We start from the raw sequence: 11,179 nt of genomic DNA on the forward strand, positions 1-11,179 counted from the left end.
TGTACCGCGTTCCATAGGCTTCAAACCATGAACGTCCTCTTTGATTTAAATTCTGTTCACTTTCTTACAGTATATTTCATCTTTCTTACAGTATAAAACATCTCTCAAGCTCATAGTTTCAGGGTTTCGTCTTTAAGACTCGTTTTAGAACTAGCTAGCTTTTTATTCGGAGACTGTTTCTTTAACGCTCGTTGCTTTCAAAACGTTTCAATTTATTTTTCTCTCTTTTTTTGGTTGTTTTGATTTGTTTGTATGTTTTAGTGTTGTAGAAACTGGACAACGGCTGCATTGAAGGAGAAACTGTTGTATAAAAAGTGGTAATAAAGTGTTTCTCTATAGTTTGTGGTTTCTTTTATTCTGATTCTGAGTGGTATTTAACAAACGTCATTACTCAGTGAGCGAATCGTCATTTAACAAACCAGGAAGTGTCCAATGGCATGTGCCTTTAGCCACAGGCTTTCTCATGTCTAGAAAAATATTGTATTCTCCTATTAAACAGGTAACTAGTCTGTGTTACATTGTGTTCTCCTAATAAACAGGTAACTAGTCTGTGTTATAGTGTATTCTCCTAATAAACAGGTAACTAGTCTGTGTTACATTGTATTCTCCTAATAAACAGGTAACTAGTCTGTGTTACATTGTGTTCTAATAAACAGGTAACTAGTCTGTGTTACATTGTATTCTCCTAATAAACAGGTAACTAGTCTGTGTTACATTGTGTCCTAATAAACAGGTAACTAGTTTGTGTTACATTGTGTTCTAATAAACAGGTAACTAGTCTGTGTTACATTGTATTCTCCTAATAAACAGGTAACTAGTCTGTGTTACATTGTGTTCTCCTAATAAACAGGTAACTAGTCTGTGTTACATTGTGTTCTAATAAACAGGTAACTAGTCTGTGTTACATTGTGTTCTAATAAACAGGTAACTAGTCTGTGTTACATTGTGTTCTAATAAACAGGTAACTAGTCTGTGTTACATTGTATTCTAATAAACAGGTAACTAGCCTGTGTTACATTGTGTTCTAATAAACAGGTAACTAGTCTGTGTTACATTGTATTCTCCTAATAAACAGGTAACTAGCCTGTGTTACATTGTATTCTCCTAATAAACAGGTAACTAGTCTGTGTTACATTGTGTTCTAATAAACAGGTAACTAGTCTGTGTTACATTGTGTTCTAATAAACAGGTAACTAGTCTGTGTTACATTGTGTTCTAATAAACAGGTAACTAGTCTGTGTTACATTGTGTTCTAATAAACAGGTAACTAGTCTGTGTTACATTGTATTCTCCTAATAAACAGGTAACTAGCCTGTGTTACATTGTATTCTCCTAATAAACAGGTAACTAGTCTGTGTTACATTGTGTTCTAATAAACAGGTAACTAGTCTGTGTTACATTGTATTCTCCTAATAAACAGGTAACTAGTCTGTGTTACATTGTATTCTAATAAACAGGTAACTAGTCTGTGTTACATTGTGTTCTAATAAACAGGTAACTAGTCTGTGTTACATTGTATTCTCCTAATAAACAGGTAACTAGTCTGTGTTACATTGTGTCCTAATAAACAGGTAACTAGTCTGTGTTACATTGTGTTCTAATAAACAGGTAACTAGTCTGTGTTACATTGTGTTCTAATAAACAGGTAACTAGTCTGTGTTACATTGTATTCTCCTAATAAACAGGTAACTAGTCTGTGTTACATTGTGTTCTAATAAACAGGTAACTAGTCTGTGTTATATTGTGTTCTAATAAACAGGTAACTAGTCTGTGTTACATTGTATTCTCCTAATAAACAGGTAACTAGTCTGTGTTACATTGTGTTCTAATAAACAGGTAACTAGTCTGTGTTACATTGTGTTCTAATAAACAGGTAACTAGTCTGTGTTACATTGTATTCTAATAAACAGGTAACTAGTCTGTGTTACAGCTAATAGCCTAACAACCAATCAAGCAACATTATGGACTAAACATTAAAATCCTGTTGCTGCAGGATTATTTTGCTGTGACAATACTTGTCAAATTAAGATCCTACATCTGTACATAGTGCACTACTTATGACCAGAGCCCAGGACTAGTAGTACACTATACAGGGGAAAAGGGTGCCATTTGGTTCACTTGGCTGTAGTGTGGTCACCCTGCACTCACTAAGAGCTGGGCCCTCGGGCTGACAGGAGTTACCGTGGTAACAGCAGGAAGGGGAAGGGGGAGAATCTGGTCGTAATGTTTATGCGTCCCGTTTCACGCGGTACTGCCTCGTTGCCTCCTCGTCAATGTGACATTTTCAACACAGCACTGACACATCTGGAGCTCACTAAGCTGGGTCTACGTTCCAAACAGCACCCTATTGCGCTTATAGTGCACTACTTTTGACCAGGGCCAATAGGGGAATAGGGTGTCAGGGCAGAAGTATCAAGTACACTCTTAGATGTGGTAGTGACTCGAGGAAACCTGGAGATCCTCAAGGATTGATTGCTAGTCAGTGGTTTATAGTTGTACCTTCGGTCAGCAGAGGGGTTCTTGGGGGATGATTTAAAGATTCGCTATGGCAACGGAGTGGAGGCGTGGTTTAGTAGAGGCGTGGCATTAAGATTTTTTTTTTTTTTTTTGGCCACCCGTTACAGTAAATGTCATTTCTGTTCATCTGTTGTGTTGTAATTGTCATCACATGGTAAGGCTGAACACTGACAGTTTGGGTCTATGAGTTCCTCACCAGTTTATGCAAATCCCAAAGATGGAATGGTTACCACTTTCTGTATGTAATCAGCAATGTTAATATAATCCTTATTATTTTTTTAGAAATATATAATATATGGATAAATATTCAAGGAACATTTTAATTTGCAGCGTACAAACTTAACATGATGAACGAGGATGACGTTTACGTTAACGGGTAGTGAGTGATGTTAAAGTATGATACCAGAGCTCTGAGACATATGTTGCAAAATCGTCTAAGCAAATCGTCTAAAACAATGTGCCCGATGCTTGTAATCACTTTATCATAAGAACGTGATCAATTGACGTCCCGAAGCTTCGTTTTGTCAAACAACCACCTGAATGGTTTGGTATTAGTTTCGGGAGAAGGCGAAAGGCTATCCTAACGCTACGGACTGTGCGACGTCATCTGTGATCATTTGGCGTTCCTAAATTCTCTTTTGACCAACAGGTGCCACTCATGTACACTTTGTTGATCAAAGTAATAAACCTATTTTCCACACTATTGGCTGGAAATACTCAACGCTTCAGGAAGAGTCCCCCCCCCCCCCATCACTACTACTAAAGCGTGACCAAAAATAACCCTTTGAAAGCCAGGCTTCCAAACTGATAGGCTGCTACCTCTACAATATATTATTAAACAGGTTCAAAATGAAACCGCTCCCATCACAAAAACAGCTTCCGGTTTTACCATTTACACAGGGGTTCCTCAAGGAACCTTTACACAGGGGTTCCTCAAGGAACCTTTACACGGGGGTTCCTCAAGGAACCTTTACACAGGGGTTCCTCAAGGAACCTTTACACGGGGGTTCCCCAAGGAACCTTTACACAGGGGTTCCTCAAGGAACCTTTTTCAACAGGAAAGGTTCTGCCAGATTATTGGCAACCAAAAAGGTTCTTCCAGGCACCTTTACTTCTAAGAGTTTATATAGTATTGAACTATATACAGAATAGGGTGAACCTAGTGAACTATATAGAGGGAATAGGGTGCCAGGGTAGAAGTAGTGAACTAAATAGAGGGAATAGGGTGCCAGGGTAGAAGTAGTGAACTATATAGAGGGAATAGGGTGCCAGGGTCGAAGTAGTGAACTAAATAGAGGGAATAGGGTGCCAGGGTACAGGTAGTGAACTAAATAGAGGGAATAGGGTGCCAGGGTAGAAGTAGTGAACTAAATAGATGGAATAGGGTGCCAGGGTAAATGTAGTGAACTAAATAGAGGGAATAGGGTGCCAGGGTAGAAGTAGTGAACTATATAGAGGGAATAGGGTGCCAGGGTAGAAGTAGTGAACTATATAGAGGGAATAGGGTGCCAGGGTAGAAGTAGTGAACTATATAGAGGGAATAGGGTGCCATTTCAGACCATCTACTGCCTTCACCCCAGCCATTTGGGACACACAGCCTATTAAGTGTTGCCTTGAACACCGAGTCAGAGAGCAGAACAGCCAGTCACCCCTCCCCCCCTACACACACTCCCTCCCCAGCAGTTCTCTCTGTCTGTGTCCAAAAACAGGGAACAGGAAGCCCACGCGGGTCCCTTGTTGTCATAGCAGCACAAGTGTACACAAAATAACACTTCAGCACCTGGCTCCAATGGTCTCTCTCTCTCTCTGCTTCCCTCCCTCTTTCTCTAATTCGCTCTTTCACCCTCACCCTCCTCCCTCTCTATCGCTCTCTCTCCCCCTCACCCTCCTCCCTCTCTATCGCTCTCTCTCCCCCTCACCCCTCCTCCCTCTCTATCGCTCTCTCTCCCCCTCACCCCTCCTCCCTCTCTATCGCTCTCTCTCACCCTCCTCCCTCTCTATCGCTCTCTCTCACCCTCACCCTCCTCCCTCTCTATCGCTCTCTCTCCCCCTCACCCCTCCTCCCTCTCTATCACTCTCTCTCCCCCTCACCCCTCCTCCCTCTCTATCACTCTCTCTCCCCCTCACCCCTCCTCCCTCTCTATCACTCTCTCTCCCCCTCACCCCTCCTCCCTCTCTCTCGCTCTCTCTCCCCATCCCCCTCTCTCGCTCTCTCTTCTTTGTTTGTAACCAAACACACAAGTTCATGGCAACGCTGGTTGTTTGGGACGTCTCCTTGGAAGCTCGAATCAAAAACATATCTCGCCCCGTCGGGGGGGCGGTCCTCGTCCCCCCCCCCCAGCCCAACTTTTGTTGCTGTGGCTATCTCCGTCATGGGTTGACCAATGGCACGGCAGCTAACGCAGTCACACGTGCTCTTGTGACTTCAGAACCCCTTCTCAGTCGGTGGCTGGCTCTGGGGAGTAGGACTGCAGCTAAGGGGTTAGGGAAGGGGTTAGGGCTGGGGGCTGGGGTTAGGGCTGGGGTTAGGGAAGGGGTTAGGGCTGGGGTTAGGGCTGGGGTTAGGGCTGGGGGCTGGGGTTAGGGCTGGGGTTAGGGCTGGGGTTAGGGCTGGGGGCTGGGGTTAGGGCTGGGGGTTAGGGCTGGGGTTAGGGCTGGGGTTAGGGCTGGGGTTAGGGCTGGGGGCTGGGGTTAGGGCTGGGGTTAGGGCTGGGGTTAGGGCTGGGGGCTGGGGTTAGGGCTGGGGTTAGGGCTGGGGTTAGGGAAGGGGTTAGGGCTGGGGGCTGGGGTTAGGGCTGGGGTTAGGGCTGGGGTTAGGGCTGGGGGTTAGGGCTGGGGGCTGGGGTTAGGGCTGGGGTTAGGGCTGGGGTTAGGGCTGGGGTTAGGGAAGGGGTTAGGGCTGGGGTTAGGGCTGGGGTTAGGGAAGGGGTTAGGGCTGGGGTTAGGGCTGGGGTTAGGGAAGGGGTTAGGGCTGGGGTTAGGGCTGGGGTTAGGGCTGGGGGCTGGGGTTAGGGAAGGGGTTAGGGCTGGGGTTAGGGCTGGGGTTAGGGCTGGGGTTAGGGCTGGGGTTAGGGCTGGGGGTTGGGCTGGGGGTTAGGGCTGGGGGTTAGGGCTGGGGTTAGGGCTGGGGTTAGGGCTGGGGTTAGGGCTGGGGCCGTGGGTTAGGACTGGAGCCGTGGGTTAGAGCTGGGGCCGTGGGTTAGAGCTGGGGCTGTGGGTTAGAGCTGGGGCTGTGGGTTAGAGCTGGGGTTAGGGCTGGGGTTAAGGCCGTAGTTAGGACTGGGGTTGAGGTAATAGCCCCAGGGTTAAAGGTGATGTGGGCTGCTGTTGGTAATAAATTGTCTGATTGATGACATGCTAACTGGCAGCAGGGAGTCTGACAGGCTTGGCTCAGTCTGATGACATAAGATGATTCTGTTGAGTTACAACCTCAGAGTCAAAGCACAACCAGGGCTGCAGAAAGATACGGTCTAATTTCTCTCTGTCTCTCTCTCTCTCTGTCTCTCTCTCTGTCTCTCTCTGTCTCTCTCTCTGTCTCTCTCTCTGTCTCTCTGTGTCTCTCTCTGTCTCTCTCTGTCTCTCTCTCTCTCTCTGTCTCTCTCTCTCTCTCTCTCTCCCCTCCAGTCTCTGTCTCTCTAGTCTCTCTCTCTCTCTCTCTAGTCTCTCTCTCTCTCTCTCTCTCTGTCTCTCTCTCCCCTCCAGTGTCTCTCTCTCTCTCTAGTCTCTCTCTCTCTCTCTAGTCTCTCTCTCTCTCTCTCTGTCTCTCTCTCTCCCCTCCAGTCTCTGTCTCTCTAGTCTCTCTCTCTCTCTGGTCTCTCTCTATCTCTCTCTCTCTCTAGTCTCTCTCTCTCTCTAGTCTCTCTGTCTCTCTAGTCTCTCTCTCTCTCTAGTCTCTCTCTGTCACTCTCTCTCCCCTCCAGTCTTTCTCTCTCTCTCTCTGTCTCTCTCTCTCTCTGTCTCGCTCTCTCTCTAGTCTCTCTCTCTGGTCTCTCACTCTCTAGTCGCTCACTCTCTAGTCGCTCACTCTCTTGTCTCTCACTCTCTAGTCTTTCACTCTCCTCTCCTCTCCTCTCTCTCCCCTCCAGTGTCTCTCGCTCTCTCACTTTCTCGATCTCTCTCTCAATTCAATTCAATTCAAGGGGCTTTATTGACATGGGAAACATATGTTAACATTGCCAAAGCAAGTTAAGTAGATAATATACAAAAGTGAAATTAACAATAAAAATGAACAGTAAATATTACACTCACAAAAGTTCCAAAAGAATAAAGACATTTCAAATGTCATATTATGTTTATATATACGGTGTTGTAATGATGTACAAATAGTTAAAGTACAAAAGGGAAAATAAATCAACATAAATATGGGTTGTATTTACAATGGTGTTTGTTCTTCATTGGTTGACCTTTTCTTGTGGCAACAGGTCACACATCTTGCTGCTGTGATTAAACACTGTGGTATTTCACCCAGTAGATATGGGAGTTTATCAAAATCGGGTTTGTTTTCTAATTCTTTGTGGATCTGTGTAATCTGAGGGAAATATGTGTATCTAATATGGTCCTACATTTGGCAGGAGGTTAGGAAGTGCAGCTCAGTTTCCACCTCATTTTGTGGGCAGTGTTGCACATAGCCTGTCTTCTCTTGAGATCCAGGTCTGCCTACGGTGGCCTTTCTCAATAGCAAGGCTATGCTCACTGAGTCTTTACGTAGTCAAAGCGTTCCTTAAGTTTGGGTCAGTCACAGTGGTCAGGTATTCTGCCACTGTGTCTCTGTGTTTAGGGCCAAATAACATTCTAGTTTGCTCTGGTTTTTTTTGTTAATTCTTTCCAATGTGTCAACTAAATATCTTTTTGTTTTCTCATGATTTGGTTGGGTCTAATTGTGTTGCTGTCCTGGGGCTCTGTGGGGTCTGTTTGTGTTTGTGAACAGAGCCCCATGACCAGCTTGCTTAGGGGACTCTTCTCCAGGTTCATCTCTCTGTAGGTGATGGCTTTGTTATGGAAGGTTTGGGAATCTCTTCCTTTTAGGTGGTTGTAGAATTTAACGTCTCTTTTCTGGATTTTGATAATTAGCGGCTATCGTCCTAATTCTGCTCTGTATGCATTATTTAGTGTTTTACATTGTACATGAAGGATATTTTTGCAGAATTCTACATGCAGAGTCTCCATTTGGTGTTTGCCCCATATTGTAAATTATTGGTTGGGTGAGCGGACCCCAGACCTCACAATGGGTTCTTTAACTGACTCAAGTATTTTTTAGCCAGATCCTAATTGGTATGTCAAATTTTATGTTCCTTTTAATGGCGTAGAAGGCCCTTCTTGCCTCGTCTCTCAGATCGTTCACAGCTTTGTGGAAGTTACCTGTGGCGCTGGTGTTTAGGCCGAGGTATGTATCGTCTTTTGTGTGCTCTAAGGCAACGGTGTCTAGATGGAATTTGTATTTGTGATCTTGGCAACTGGACCTTTTTTGGTCTTCCTCCCAGCCCTAACATCAGCATGGATGTCTGGCTGTTTAGGATGACAGGACGATTGTACTGAAACAAGGACAGGGGTTTTCTGTCTTTCTGCTCCACTGTAGGACAGAAAGACATCTCAATAGGAGATGTTTGATAATGAGGGAGAATGAGGAGGATGATGGTTGGGGTGGCCATTGGAAGCCCCCCCAGAACAGCTCTACATCCTGAGAGGTTAAACAGAGACAACCCCCCCCCCCCCAGAACAGCTCTACATCCTGAGAGGTTAAACAGAGACAACCCCCCCCCCCCCAGAACAACCAGGAAGTTAAACAGGAAAGCCAACATGAAGTCGTGTTAGAGGTTGAGCCTTTCAAACGTCTGTCTCTGTCACATTCTGCAAACAGGGTTGACCTGGAGTTGGCCCTCAAACGTGTTCTGACATGAAATCTACAAGGGCTCCCTTTGTGTGTGTGTGTGTCTGCTGAAGTGTGTGTGTGTGTGTGTGTGTGTGTGTGTGTGTGTGTGTGTGTGTGTGTGTGTGTGTGTGTGTCTGCTCAAGTGTGTGTGTGTCTGCTCAAGTGTGTGTGTGTGTGTGTGTGTCTGCTCAAGTGTGTGTGTGTGTGTCTGCTCAAGTGTGTGTGTGTGTGTGTGTGTGTATGTCTGCTCAAGTGTGTGTGTGTGTGTGTGTGTGTGTGTGTGTGTGTGTGTGTGTGTGTGTGTGTGTGTGTGTGTGTGTGTGTGACTTTAGAGCGCTAGATGTAGGTGATTAGGGTGGATGATTGAGTGTCTGATTGTTCTGAGGTGAAATCATATTGATCTTTGTGAATGTGTCCCATCAGTCATCGTGGGCAGGTCCAGACGTTGCCAGGTAACCATGGACTCAACAGCTCCAGCAGAGATAACAGGCAAAATCAGGTAATAATGGACTCAACAGCTCCAGCAGAGATAACAGGCGTAACCAGGTAACCATGGACTCAACAGCTCCAGCAGAGATAACAGGCAAAATCAGGTAATCATGGACTCAACAGCTCCAGCAGAGATAACAGGCGTAACCGGGTAACCATGGACTCAACAGCTCCAGGAGAGATAACAGGCGTAACCAGGTAACCATGGACTCAACAGCTCCAGGAGAGATAACAGGCGTAACCAGGTAACCATGGACTCAACAGCTCCAGGAGAGATAACAGGCGTAACCAGGTAACCATGGACTCAACAGCTCCAGCAGAGATAACAGGCGTAACCAGGTAACCATGGACACAACAGCTCCAGGACCACTATATAGGGAATAGGGCCCCTAGGACTCTGGTCAACAGTAGAGCACTATATAGGGAATAGGGCCCCTAGGACTCTGGTCAACAGTAGAGCACTATATAGGGAACAGGGCCCCTAGGACTCTGGTCAACAGTAGAGCACTATATAGGGAATAGGGCCCCTAGGACTCTGGTCAACAGTAGAGCACTATATAGGGAACAGGGCCCCTAGGACTCTGGTCAACAGTAGAGCACTATATAGGGAATAGGGCCCCTAGGACTCTGGTCAACAGTAGAGCACTATATAGGGAATAGGGCCCCTAGGACTCTGGTCAACAGTAGAGCACTATATAGGGAATAGGGCCCCTAGGACTCTGGTCAACAGTAGAGCACTATATAGGGAATTGGGCCCCTAGGACTCTGGTCAACAGTAGAGCACTATAGAGGGAATAGGGCCCCTAGGACTCTGGTCAACAGTAGAGCACTATATAGGGAATAGGGCCCCTAGGACTCTGGTCAACAGTAGAGCACTATATAGGGAATAGGGCCCCTGGGACTCTGGTCAACAGTAGAGCACTATATAGGGAATAGGGCCCCTAGGACTCTGGTCAACAGTAGAGCACCTCATTCTCTCCAACCTCAGTCCCTCCAACCTCAGCCTCTCCAACCTCAGCCTCTCCGACCTCAGTCCCTCCGACCTCAGTCGCTCCGACCTCAGTCTCTCCAACCTCAGTCTCTCCAACCTCAGCCTCTCCAACCTCAGTCTCTCCAACCTCAGCCTCTCCAACCTCAGCCTCTCCAACCTCAGCCTCTCCAACCTCAGCCTCTCCAACCTCAGCCTCTCCGACCTCAGCCTCTCCAATCTCAGTCCCTCCAACCCCAAACTGCAGTGGTCATTATGAGGGATCAGAGCAAGATTAGGCTGAAGGTGATGGCAGTAGTCCTGTCTGGTCAGGATAAAGCAGACTAAATCAGTAGTCCTGTCTGGTCAGGATAAAGCAGACTAAATCAGTAGTCCTGTCTGCTCAGGGTAAAGCAGACTAAACCAGTAGTCCTGTCTGGTCAGGGTAGAGCAGACTAAATCAGTAGTCCTGTCTGGTCAGGGTAAAGCAGACTAAACCAGTAGTCCTGTCTGGTCAGGGTAAAGCAGACTAAACCAGTAGTCTTGTCTGGTCAGGATAAAGCAGACTAAACCAGTAGTCCTGTCTGGTCAGGATAAAGCAGACCATCCCAGTAGTCCTGTCTGGTCAGGCTAAAGCAGACTAAACCAGTAGTCTTGTCTGGTCAGGATAAAGCAGACTAAACCAGTAGTCCTGTCTGGTCAGGATAAAGCAGACTAAATCAGTAGTCCTGTCTGCTCAGGGTAAAGCAGACTAAACCAGTAGTCCTGTCTGGTCAGGGTAAAGCAGACTAAACCAGTAGTCCTGTCTGGTCAGGATAAAGCAGACCATCCCAGTAGTCCTGTCTGGTCAGGATAAAGCAGACTAAACCAGTAGTCTTGTCTGGTCAGGATAAAGCAGACTAAACCAGTAGTCCTGTCTGGTCAGGATAAAGCAGACTAAACCAGTAGTCCTGTCTGCTCAGGATAAAGCAGACTAAATCAGTAGTCCTGTCTGCTCAGGGTAAAGCAGACTAAACCAGTAGTCCTGTCTGGTCAGGATAAAGCAGACTAAACCAGTAGTCCTGCCTGCTCAGGATAAAGCAGACTAAACCAGTAGTCTTGTCTGGTCAGGATAAAGCAGACTAAACCAGTAGTCTTGTCTGGTCAGGATAAAGCAGACTAAACCAGTAGTCTTGTCTGGTCAGGATAAAGCAGACTAAACCAGTAGTCCTGTCTGGTCAGGATAAAGCAGACTAAACCAGTAGTCCTGTCTGCTCAAGATAAAGCAGACTAAACCAGTAGTCTTGTCTGGTCTGGATAAAGCAGACTAAACCAGAACAAGCTGAGCTAACACTGGT

At 46.2% G+C, this 11,179-nt stretch overlaps 1 protein-coding gene across 8 annotated transcripts in view; it reads left to right on the top strand.

The window, feature by feature from the left end:
* Nucleotides 1-338, top strand: part of LOC115203538 (tubulin polymerization-promoting protein family member 3) — a 26,255-nt gene extending 25,917 nt beyond the window's left edge. For all 8 annotated transcript variants that reach the window (XR_003880190.1, XR_003880191.1, XR_003880192.1 and 5 more), the window contains one exon: nt 1-338. This exon is cut by the window's left edge. The gene's annotated coding sequence lies outside the window, so the exon portion shown is untranslated.
* The last annotated feature ends 10,841 nt before the right edge of the window (nt 339-11,179 follow it).

The sequence above is a fragment of the Salmo trutta genome, chromosome 12, assembly GCF_901001165.1.
Source record: "Salmo trutta chromosome 12, fSalTru1.1, whole genome shotgun sequence".
Taxonomy (NCBI): domain Eukaryota; kingdom Metazoa; phylum Chordata; class Actinopteri; order Salmoniformes; family Salmonidae; genus Salmo; species Salmo trutta.